The sequence below is a fragment of the Oryza glaberrima genome, chromosome 3 (genome assembly GCF_000147395.1).
Source record: "Oryza glaberrima chromosome 3, OglaRS2, whole genome shotgun sequence".
Classification (NCBI taxonomy): Eukaryota; Viridiplantae; Streptophyta; class Magnoliopsida; order Poales; family Poaceae; genus Oryza; species Oryza glaberrima.
In genome coordinates this window covers 21,742,554-21,754,478 of record NC_068328.1, presented here as the reverse complement: position 1 = coordinate 21,754,478, position 11,925 = coordinate 21,742,554, and positions in this window count along the sequence as shown.

Here is an 11,925-nt window from a genome sequence, read left to right as displayed (position 1 = left end):
ATTTTCTCTTGATTATACCACAGGATACACTCAACAAAGGAAAGCTTCACAAGAGGTCTAACCTCTTGCTTATTTTCCTATGGAATTGATCATAGGAATGCAATCCTATGGAAGTTTTCCTATCTCTTCCTATGAATCAAATGGCTCTATAGAAAAAAATCCTTAGGAAAATGAATCCTCCAAAATTCCTTTGCTAATCCTCCATTTCAAAGGGGCCCTAAATTTGGACCATAATTAGTGGGGTTATGTACTCTAATGGTGGTCTATCAGTTTAAATAAAAATCAGTGATTGAGTTTTTTTTCTTTTCAATTGAAATTTCAAGGATTTTACCATGTGAACGTTTATAAGAGTACCTTGTGAAGGCTTAGGGGCGTTTGTACAATCTTTACTGGGCTTTTAGTATATAATAGATAGATAATTGATTTCCATTTAATTTGCTTGTCAACATGGATGCTTCTTCTGAACTTAAGCACTCCAAAGTTACTTAGAACCGTAGCAAGAACTTTGTCATGTATTCCCTCCTTTTCAAAAATATAACATCTACAACGCATTCTGCTACTGTAATTCTGAACACCCTAATACAGTATGACTTGATAAACTTTAGTTATATAAAGAAAAAAGTACGAATTACCCCCAAACTATCGCGGTTGACTAAATTATCCCCTTGAACCCGAAAACCAGACATTGCTCACCCTGAACTTTCAAAACTAGACGAATTATCCCCCTCGACTCAATCCAGAACGGTTTTGTCCTATGTGGCGTACGTGTGGCAATCTAGTCAGCATTCTCTTTAAAAACAAATGGTGGGACCTGTTGTAAACCAACGCGCCTATTAAAGGATCACCGGATCCGTTCCCTGTCCCTCCCACAGCAGTAGAGACGTGAGATGATGTAGAACACCCGCGCCCATCCCGTTGCCCTCAAGAACATTGCAGAAGTAGACAATGAACACTGATATAGGGTGGAGCTCTCTCTTCATTATAGATCTCATCTGTAGTACAAGCCAGCCATTAGCCATTAGATGTCACACCCTGCCCCTGTATATATAGGGGTCTTAGGAGGAGATAGATCTTATCTCTACTCCGGTTTGGATTGGCCCACAAGAAACTTATCTCCAAGAGATTTGTTTCACAACACTCCCCCTTGGGCTAATCCGCGACTAACTCATGCCTCGTCAAAACTCCTACCAAAACCCAGTGGGAAAAAGGCTAGGAGAAAGAGTACATAGTTATCGCTCATGCATTGTACATTGTTGCCTCGTTAAAAACCTTATGTGAGGAACAACAGCTCCACTCACTCAAGGGAAAAAGAGTACAACACTAAGGACTACACAGTCCATATTGTGGGTCATGTTCTTGGGTGCTCTCCCCCTGAACCTAGCAAACATCAAAGTCTTCTCATCCCAATTCTCCGGAAAAGCTTCCGAGAACTAACAATTGGGAGAGACTAGGTGATCAATCCTCTAGATTATCACTCAACTTGAATTTCTACTCACCTCACCTCACCTCAGGAGTCTGTGAGGTAGCTCACTTGTATTTGGTGTTGGTCAATAAAGACAGATCTTATTATGATAGGACCTTAGGAACAGGTCTAAGTGATCGTCATCGAGTCAATGCCCTGGGCATACTCTAAGACATTTCAATGTCTTGCAAATGACAATCAACACATAGCACATACTCCCCCTGATGACAACTTTTGTCACAGACCATGTTCCCATAGCATTAAACATCTCTCAGATGTATGCGTAGGCAAGAATCCTTCAGATCCTCAAACCATTAGTCTTAAAAGACTTGTCTCATTTCACTGCTAAAACGAGAATAGGGAACACAGAGAGTAATGCATTCCATCACTATCATATACCATAATACCATACTGCTGTGCAACGCAATCTGTTTCATCCTTCAGAAGGATTATGGGGATAAATAAGTCGCAACGGCACGCACCTCCTCGACGTGACTCCATCAAGAACTAGATCTTGATCATTGCAACTTTCTCTGACGATGTCAACAACAATGGGGGATCCACAAGATCAACCACAAGCCTTCCAAAGACATGTTGTAACGATCAGAGTAACTAGCTAGTCTGAAAATTTAAGCACTGTGGGGGATAACACACGGCCAACAACACCAAGTATACCTTAATAGGTATTAGAGGACACCACCGTTCCTACCATCGGGTAGAACAGATATCACGAGTGTACATACTCCAGTGATAATCGCGATATGCACATGTGCCTACAGACCTCGTCTGTGATCTCATCAGGTTCCTCATTGCAATCTTACCGGGTCATAAATGGGCCATCATCCCTCCAAGAGATTATACAATATGGTGTGTTCAGACTTACTAATTATTTTGTATCTCAGAGGAAAATTCATCAATGAGGTCTCCCCCTCAGAGAAAATTCCGTCAATGAGATTTTCTCCCAACGGGAGATGGTACTCTTACCGGAATACCTATTGGTACGAGATTTGCATGCTGCAACTTCACTACCGAGTCTATTCAAGACCTCACAGATTTCCTAAATCCGTTAACTGCATATTTAATTTCATGCTATTTTGCCAATACCTTTATTTAGCGGAACATTCAACTCATGTGGGAGAGGTCACGTCAAGGACCTACTTGAACCATCGCACATCACCACCTCATTATCTCAATAATGACCCATAAGAATCCGAACAATGTTCGCGATTTTCAATTGGCGATTCAATTCAGCCTCAATTGCATTTCCATTTGACCCAATTCGAGCACCGCATGCTCATGCCATGGACTTGTTCCGGATCCGGGTTCTCTCTAAGAGAATCATTAGCAAGAGGCAACATAGTGTCGACACATTTATTCCCACTTACACATTTAAGCAGATCTTCGTTATTTCCCAAAACGATCGATAAATGGTTGTTCCGTATTCCTAGCACCATATATGCGCGCATTGCTAGGAATGTCGTCTCCACGACGAACATCATTATGAGGTATATCACCTTCCAAAGGTGAATTCTCCACCAGGAGAATCAGAGGAGTATGCTCACATCCAGTGAGAACTCTTATGCTCTGACTAAGGCCTACGAATCGTGTTAGCAGGCATCCCCGCACAACATGATCAAATGCCATAAGTCTTATGTGGATACGATATTATTCCCGGGTCTATCCACATTTACCACAATTGGGAGCATTACTCTTTTTAACAAATATCTAGTTGTTCCTCATATGATTTTGTTGGCAAAAACTCCGTGCACCAAGCAACCAGGAGTATGAACTAAACATGCAAGTTCAGCTCATTTAGTGTGTTCACTCAAAGAAATCTCCAGGCATTCCAAAATGGGCGATTCTCTCCCCTTAATGCCGAGATATCTTACAATAGCATACTACCAATCCCCATATCGTGGCACAAGATTAAGGCATTTCACCTCAAACACATGTGTTCTCCCACGATTGTATGCTACGGTGGTGATATATTTGGGAAATATTACGCACTTTAATAGGAGAGATTTTTCCATTATATGCAGTGAGCCTGGACATATACCAATACAGTGGCATGAATACTGTATTCTTCCTTCTTCCGAAGGGTTATCCTCAACCTCCTAGTTAGGATATACAGGTTTGCAAAAACCACCATTGCTATCAAATGTATATGCAACCAACATGCAAATACTTTAGCCAAATGCACTCTCCATGGATTAATGCTCACCTAGTGCCATTCAAACTCACAATCGATTCCGGGTCGACGTGCATTAGACATCGCATGTCATATGCTTAAGAAGGCAACCTATGATGGCATAACGCATTCCGATGCGCTCAACAAGGAGTATGATAGAAAAATGCGCGGCCACTAGCCTGCGCTGCCAAGCAGATTTTTGTGGTGCAGAGTTGTTTTAAAGTCCATCTCGTTTAATGCCCAAGTTTGACCCCAATTACTCATACCAAACTCTAGAATTGGGTCATAGTTAAGCAGCATGCATTAGGTACGATCCACGAGCGAATTATCAAACCACATTTGCTAATGTCCCCTGGACATAGCCATCGAGAGATAATCCATACATCTGACAATAGTAATATTCACAATAAAACCATTATATTCAGACATATCCACAAAAATAGTGGAATGTGTCGGTGCAACCGTCATTGGCATAACGAGCTCAACGCATGCAACACGACAAACCTTTGCACGGCTTGCACATGTCCACACGCGAAAAACGCCAGTGTGCGACAAGCATGGTCATCAACCCATGGATGATCAACCAGCACAACCAGGGAGTAGTCATCGACTACGAGAGTGCGATAAAACGCAATAGTGCATAGCCAACATTTGTCTAAAATACAGTTACGTCGAACAATGTGAGTGGTTGTAACTCCTCGGATTATACACTAATTGTTCTTCTAAACTAAAGCATTTTATCAATTCCAGCATGAAGATAAGCTTTAGAATAGAACAGGAAAGACCAAGAATGTTATTTATCTGAGAAATATCGATCTAATGCAAAGTTCCAAACTAAGCAAAAGATAAACTGCTTGGCAACAGTATAGTCGACCAATGTCCTCCTAGGACATGCTCTAAACTAGCCATATAACTCCCATTGTCAAAACAACTTTATTAGACAAACACTACCAACAATTGGTCAACAACCAGAGGTGGCCATTTAGCTAGATCCACACGAGGACCGAGACTGAGTCAACACCCAAGTCAAGCTGTTGGCGCTATAGTGAAGTGGGAATCATGCCTATTCACAGCATCTACCCTTGGGCTTATTCCTCTAGATTTGCCTCCTCTTTTCAGGTGTCCTCGCAAGACATCAGGTTCCAAATAATATTGAGAAGATATGTGCATATCAAGGGCAACCATACGAACAATGTCATTCCACCACATGGAAAACACTTTACATCTTTCACCGGGCCAGGTGAAAAATATCTCAAATTATTGACCCTCGCAACTTCACGTTGCCAAAAAATTGAGGTATAATCATTTATCTCCAAATCAGAAAAGCGTGCTCTCAACCATTGGGAAAGCAAAAAAAATGTCAACCATAGTCCGACCATACTCTGATTGAGATGTTAAGCCACTAGGGAAAAGGCACAATGAATCCCAAACACATTGTCTAATTCCATACATTTCAACGACTCAGAATCCCATTCTTGAGTGTGATCATAGGGATAGAGTGATCTACATTAATGCCCAAAGCCATACAATAGTCATTGAAGGCCTTTACGTGAAATCACCCACACTATCTATCCGAATCGTTTCATGCGGTTCTTAGAGAACGCAACATGCAAACGGACGATATGTGCAATGAATTCGGCAAAAGTATGGATCTCATACAACAAGTATACGTGACTCCATCTTGTAGACACATTGATATCACCATTTATGAATGGAGGAGTGTACCAGTAAAGAGTGGTCTTATCCATAGCCATGGATATTTAATTTCCCAGAATTTCCATGCATTAGGTGATTTTCTGTTATTTTCTTGGTCTTATTTGGCATTATATTCCCAATATTTATGCCACACAGAAAACCATCACACATAAATGCAGGAAAATAAACCCATCATAATGCTTCCAAGGGGGGATTCTACACTATGTGAACACAATTTATGGAAGCATCATAACCTAGAAAACCATCTCTAGATTATTTAGTTGGAATTGCATCAATTTTAAAAGCAAAGCAATGCTTAAAAAACACCATTACATAGTTATTTACGAGTCCGGAGACCCACATGCAAAACCAAACTATACAGGGCCTAAGCAACAAGACATAGCCACACAAAGAAAATTAATATAATTCTTGTTAATTACAAGGTTCAAACTGTAAAATTGCATTAAACAGTGAACTATAGCATAAAAACCCAACACTCCGGGGGCTTAAACGCAAGTTGTCAATAAACCGAAATTAATCGGGCCAAATTACCGTTCAGGCCACGATCTTATTTGGGCTAGCAAGCACAGTGTAGCCCAAAATGCCTAATGGGCCAAATTTCCAAAACTCTAGGCCCATGAGGATTTCCAGGTTTATTATTTTTATTAATTTGTTTGGGCTGTCTTGTTACTGTTGGGCTTTATTCGGTCGGGCGGAGGCAGACCGGCCCAGCCGGTTCGCCTAAGTGACCGAGAGAGGTAAGGGGGGGAATTAGAGTTTCTCCTTTCCCATTCATTGTCCGCAACGGCGTCCACCGCCCGGCGCACCGGCCCCTCGGGCACAGCGGCAGCGTTGGAGGCCGTCGACTGTTGACTTTGAAGGGATTTAGGGCGGTGCACGGCGAGGAGGTCATCGACGACCCATCCACTACCCCGATTGGCAGGACGGCGGCGACTACATCACTCCCGTGTGGCAATTTGGTGCGGTGGCGGCTCGGTGGCACACGACGGAGCTCCGCGTCGACCCGCGCATCCTCATGACGGCGGCGAGGCGAACTCAACGACGGCAACTGAGACCCTAACAATGGCAACCAAATTGCATCTGGCCATATCGTCTCGGCGGAGGTTAATCTGGTAGTGGACAGCCGACGACCCATCATCCTCCCACCACGGCTCGACGGCAGCGTCGATGGGAGGTCAACGGCGGTGGCGCCTCGCTTCGGCATTAACTCCGGCGGCAACAGCGATATGGGTTTAGGGCTTTCTCCAAGATGGCGGTTTCCCGCGACGGCATCGACGCAAGGCCGATGGCGTACCCAACAGCGACGGCGAATGATGGCCAATATGTCTCTAAGTCCGACTACACAGACTGAGAATATGTCACCGCGTTCCCGGCGTGGCGTCATCAGAGAAAGAGAGAAACAAAGAGATGCGAGGGAGGCGGGCGAGTCGGCCAATTCAGCCCAGCCGAATTAGGCACGTCTCCAATCTAGGGTTTCCCATCAATTTTAATGATTTCTCTCACACGGTTTTCTTCAGTTTTCATCAAATAAAATAGATGCATATATATAGATCAAAAGCAGGAAATTAATCTACCGCTAGATCAAGAGCAGGATCAAGTCTACTGCAAATAAAGCATCTTTAATATGATAAAAACGAGAAAATATCATCAATCTATAAAAACATATAGATTTCATACCTGAATAGATACATGCCCGGATGTATCTATGAATTAGTAAATTAGTTTAGGAACTAATCATACTAATTGCCATGATTAGTGTGCTTGATGAGGATGGTTGCACACTTTAATCTCCAGGGATCTGTGCACGTGGCCATCCGGTCAGGTGCATGCAACATATCTCTACAACTTAAAAGTTCCGTAGTGGTGGCGGTGACTCTAACCTTGACAGACACACGAAATATAGAACGTGGGATCGCCTAATCGAACGGCTCAGATCGCCTTTCTCTTCCTACGCATCCAGCGCACGCGTCTCCCTCGAATCTCGATCGCTCTCTCCTCTCCCCTACCCTCAACCCCCCGATCCACGCCGCCGCAACCCCCTCAACCGCCCACATCCCCGATCCGTTCTCTCCCCCTTTCCTCCTTTCCCACCGTCGCTGCCGTCCTCCCCGGCACTCTCATCCCTTTCTCCTCCATGCCGCACCCCTCCCCATCGTCGCAGCCGCCTCGTCGCCCCTGCTCGCCTGCATCCACCACACCGCCTCCCTCCCCAGTCGAGACGGCGTCGCCTCCTCGCCCCCTCCGCAGCCAGATTGACACTGCGCCATTCAATCCACCGCCTCAAGCACCATGCATTGTCGTCGTTGCAGGCGTCGGCACGGGCGCGGGCGCTGCCGATCCCGAGTCGAGACGACGTCGTCCGCTGCTGCTTCTCCACCACTGACGGTTGCCCTGCGTATATCCTCCCTATTATCGCGGTCCCCATCTGCTCCTGAATCCTGATCCACAAAAACAGCGGAGCGCCGTCGGCCTCTCTGCCTCCCTGCGACCACCAGTGGCATCTGCCCCGCCGTCGGCTCTCCCTCACCCGCGACTCGCCGACGATGGTGCTCCACAAATCATTCAGGCCGTCACTGGTCTCCGGAGCGCCCGAGGCCGACGTGTCTCGCACTCCCTATAATCTTGCTTTGCTGCAGCAGTAACAACATCATAACATATCGTGGTTCATACAATGGATCAGGCTGGTAATTCGATTCCAATTCTTGCTCCTGAACTTTTTTATTGGTGATTCCCTCTAATGTTCAGCAGATTGTGTTTGGTGGTGGCAGTGCGGCACCACTGATTTGTGTTAGACATTGGTCCTTATCCAACCCTCTAATCTCTTGATTATGCTCACTTACGATGATTTCAGCTCAGGTGGTTGCAAGAAACACTCCTAGACTGCTATTTAGTTTTACATTACAGGGATTTGGCTACAGATAGTTGCAAGCTGCAATGTTCTGATATTTGTTATGTTTTAGAGCAAGATCTGCCTTATATATAATGTTATAATTAGGCTTCGAATTTCTTGCTTATGTTCTTTCAAAATTCCAAGTAACCTTTTCAGTTCTTTATGTCAGGTTAATTGACAGATCGAGTTGCACTTACACATATCTTGTTTTAGGAAATGCTCCAATGGCCCTTGAATCCAGCAAAGTAAGTATTTTTTTATGCTTGACCTGTGACTGATCTCAAACAGATAAATTGAAATGAGTAACTTGTACACAGATAAAAAAGTGACATGGACTTGATTAGAGTTACGGTATTTTTATCTTACGAGGCGCCAGCATTATTTGAGTTTTATGAGTCAAATATTCTTCCATTTTTTCCCGTCATTTGGTTGTGTCATGTCATTATTTGAGTTTTATTGGGTAAATTGTGTCCTGACTGGCCCTGAGCTGGATGCAGTGCTTAATTGGTGCAAAAACTGGGCTTAATGCAGTCAATTTCCAGTCATGTGTTTGAAACCATTGTTTTCTGATTACTTTAATTAAATAATCCATGATCACAATATAAACCATATGTGCAAATATCCAGTCATGTGTCGTGTGCATGATCAGATGACTGCTATTGGCTATAATGCAGTGATTCTGAAATTGCTATTTGCCAAGGCTTCCTATTTTTGCTGAACTGTTGCAGCAGAATAGTGCCACCAAATGAAAGTGAACACGTAAGCATATTGTTTGGGAGAAGATCACAATTCGGAATTTCAGATTATAACCAAGATAAAGAATCACTCAACTTTATGATCGACTTGCTATTCATGTTTATTACTCCCTCCTTTCCTAAATGTTTGACGCCGTTGACTTTTGTAAACATGTTTGACCGTTCGTCTTATTCAAAAAACTTTTATGAAATGTGTAAAACTATATGTATACATAAAAGTATATTTAACAATAAATCAAATAATGGGAAAAGAATTAATAATTACTAAATTTTTTTAGTAAGACGAACGGTCAAACATTTTTAAAAAAGTCAACGGCGTCAAATATTTTAGGATGGAGGGAGTATAAAATAGTTCCTACTAAACATTGTCGGCTACTTGTTGATTCTTTTTAGGTGGTGTTTGTTCCTGTGCACAAATAGGTCTACACATGCACATACGATTTCTATTACAGTTATTTTGGTGCTTTAAAATGCTTTACGTATTGGTAATATTAGAGCCTAGAGGTCAAAAACTATTTTGTATAGAGAAAATTATCCCACATAGCCATCTGTTATTTATTCAAGAAAATATTCTATGTATCTTCAGGGAACCATATGTGATACACAAATTCAATTTTATGTCCATTGTTAGAGAATCCATTTGCTTGAATCAAAATTAGAGAATCATATATCTGATGGAAAATTGTCTTTTTACCAATATGTTTGCCTTGCAGATTGGTAGTTCCTCTCGTCCTCCAGGCACCAGCTATGGACAATATCTATACTTCAAGGAAGCCTCTTCATGTTCCCCTCAATATTTCTTTCTGGGTGCATGCACTCTATGCTTGCTATGCAAAACCCAATGTATGTGAATGTGATCCTTATGCTGCAAAGGTGCTACTATAAACACTTCGTTCTTTTATCTATTTATTTAAACATTCTTTGTTGGTGTCGGTGCATTGCCTCTGAATTTTAGATCCTTTTTTAGTGCAAAATGCATATGAATGTGTGGCATTGATATTCCCTTGGAGATGAAACAAGGTATTCAGTGTTTGCAAATTAACATTTACGAGTAGGATTTACCTAGCTAGCATGGCCTCTTTAATAGCCACTTTTGCATGTATGAATCTTTGTGAATTGTGGTCCTATAGGCAAATAGAAAGGTAAAATTACGTGATCAACTCGAACTCTTTTTCATATTTGTGCCACTCATATTTGTCCTAAGTTTTAACTGTATTTTAATTTAATCTTAAATTCAGGCCAACTACTCTTGCGGATGTTATTTAATGAATTTGGATGTGATTGTACTGCCAGTTAATCTAGAAATTCATTTCCCTGTTTTCATAACAACAAAACTTTTAAAGATGATATCCCTTTATTGTCATTCAAGTCAGCATTAAGCTTGCTGGTTGAAAATTTGAAGTTTTTTTAATTCATTCTGAAGTATGAAGTAGTATAAAACTTTCTGATTTTCTATTGGTGTTTAGCTCTTAATTGTTGTTTTATCTGAGAATTCACTGCTGACTGCTAGCTTAACCATCTCAATAAAGCTGATGAAGACAAGGTGCTCGATATTCAGACGATATTGGTCAAGTATAACATATTTCATATTGACCAGTGAGAAGCATCCAGAAGAAGTAAACGAATGAGCATTGAGTTCCAGAAAATGGTGTATAGTATAGATGGAATTATGAAAAGCAATCAACCTCATGTTTTATGTATAGTTTTTATTATTTTGTGAAAGGATGGTAGTGTCAATATGTAGAGTTTTTATTAATTTGTGAAAGGATGGTAGTGTCAATATTTAGTTCCAGAAAATGGTGTATTGTATAGTTGGAGTTAGCAAGAGTAATAGTCTAGCTCATGGTTTTGGGAAAGGATTTTGGTGTTAACTATTTTTTCGATCAGATTATCAAATTCAAAACTGCAAGTATTTTCACCCAAATGTTGTTCGTGAACCCGTGAACTTTATTAGCTTCAAATGTTTTTATTTTCTGATACAACTCACATGCTATTTTATTCACCAACTTTCGTTGTTTGTAGATTTGTATTACTACCATATGAAAACTATAAACATGTGATATAATTATTATTCGTGCTATATTAAAGTTTTTATTATAAAGGAATTACACTTAATAATTATTTAATATTATCTTACTGTGTGCTTTTAAATTGGTTTATAACTTTTACCCATTGTAACGCACGGGCATCTATCTAGTGTGTGCATGTTTTCACTATTCGTTCCATCAATCCAAGGCGTGTGATCCCGGCGGCACGCCGGCACAGCCGATGACCCGCGCACATGCGGGTAGATGCACGTGGTTTGGCCACCAGACAGAAGCGAACGGCATCGCTGCGTCGTGGCGCCGTGCGGTAGCCATTGCCCATCGGCCAAATCGCGCAGGACCGAAACAGGCGCTCGGCATGGCCCGACCTATCCGGAGCGGCTGTGCTCCCGCAGGGCGCGCCGCACATATGCGCGACAGCAGGGGCCAGCGGGCATCGAAGCGCTTCAAGCGCACACGGGTACGCCGCGTCTCTGCGGTCGCTCGACTTCCCGGCGCTTGTGTATGGACGCCATGCTTGCTGGCGTAGTGTCGTCCCACCGGACGATGGCCAAGTCCAAGCTCGGGTCGACGCTCGGCCACTTGATCCGATCTTGTGCGCATGCATGTTGCCGCGGCCACATGTCCGGCCGGCGTACATGCAAAACAAACAAATCCAATTAGATTAGCATCAAGGAGTTAGATATGTATATCGACACAATGATGCATATTAAATCCATCCATCCACTTGTCCAACGACATGCATGCATGCCGATCCATGCATGGTTGTAGCGATCAATACATCTCGTCGTGCGGCTGACACACCGGCATCTCGATCACCAGCGGTATATGCAAACAAAAGCAATACCGGAACAGATCAATCTGTGATT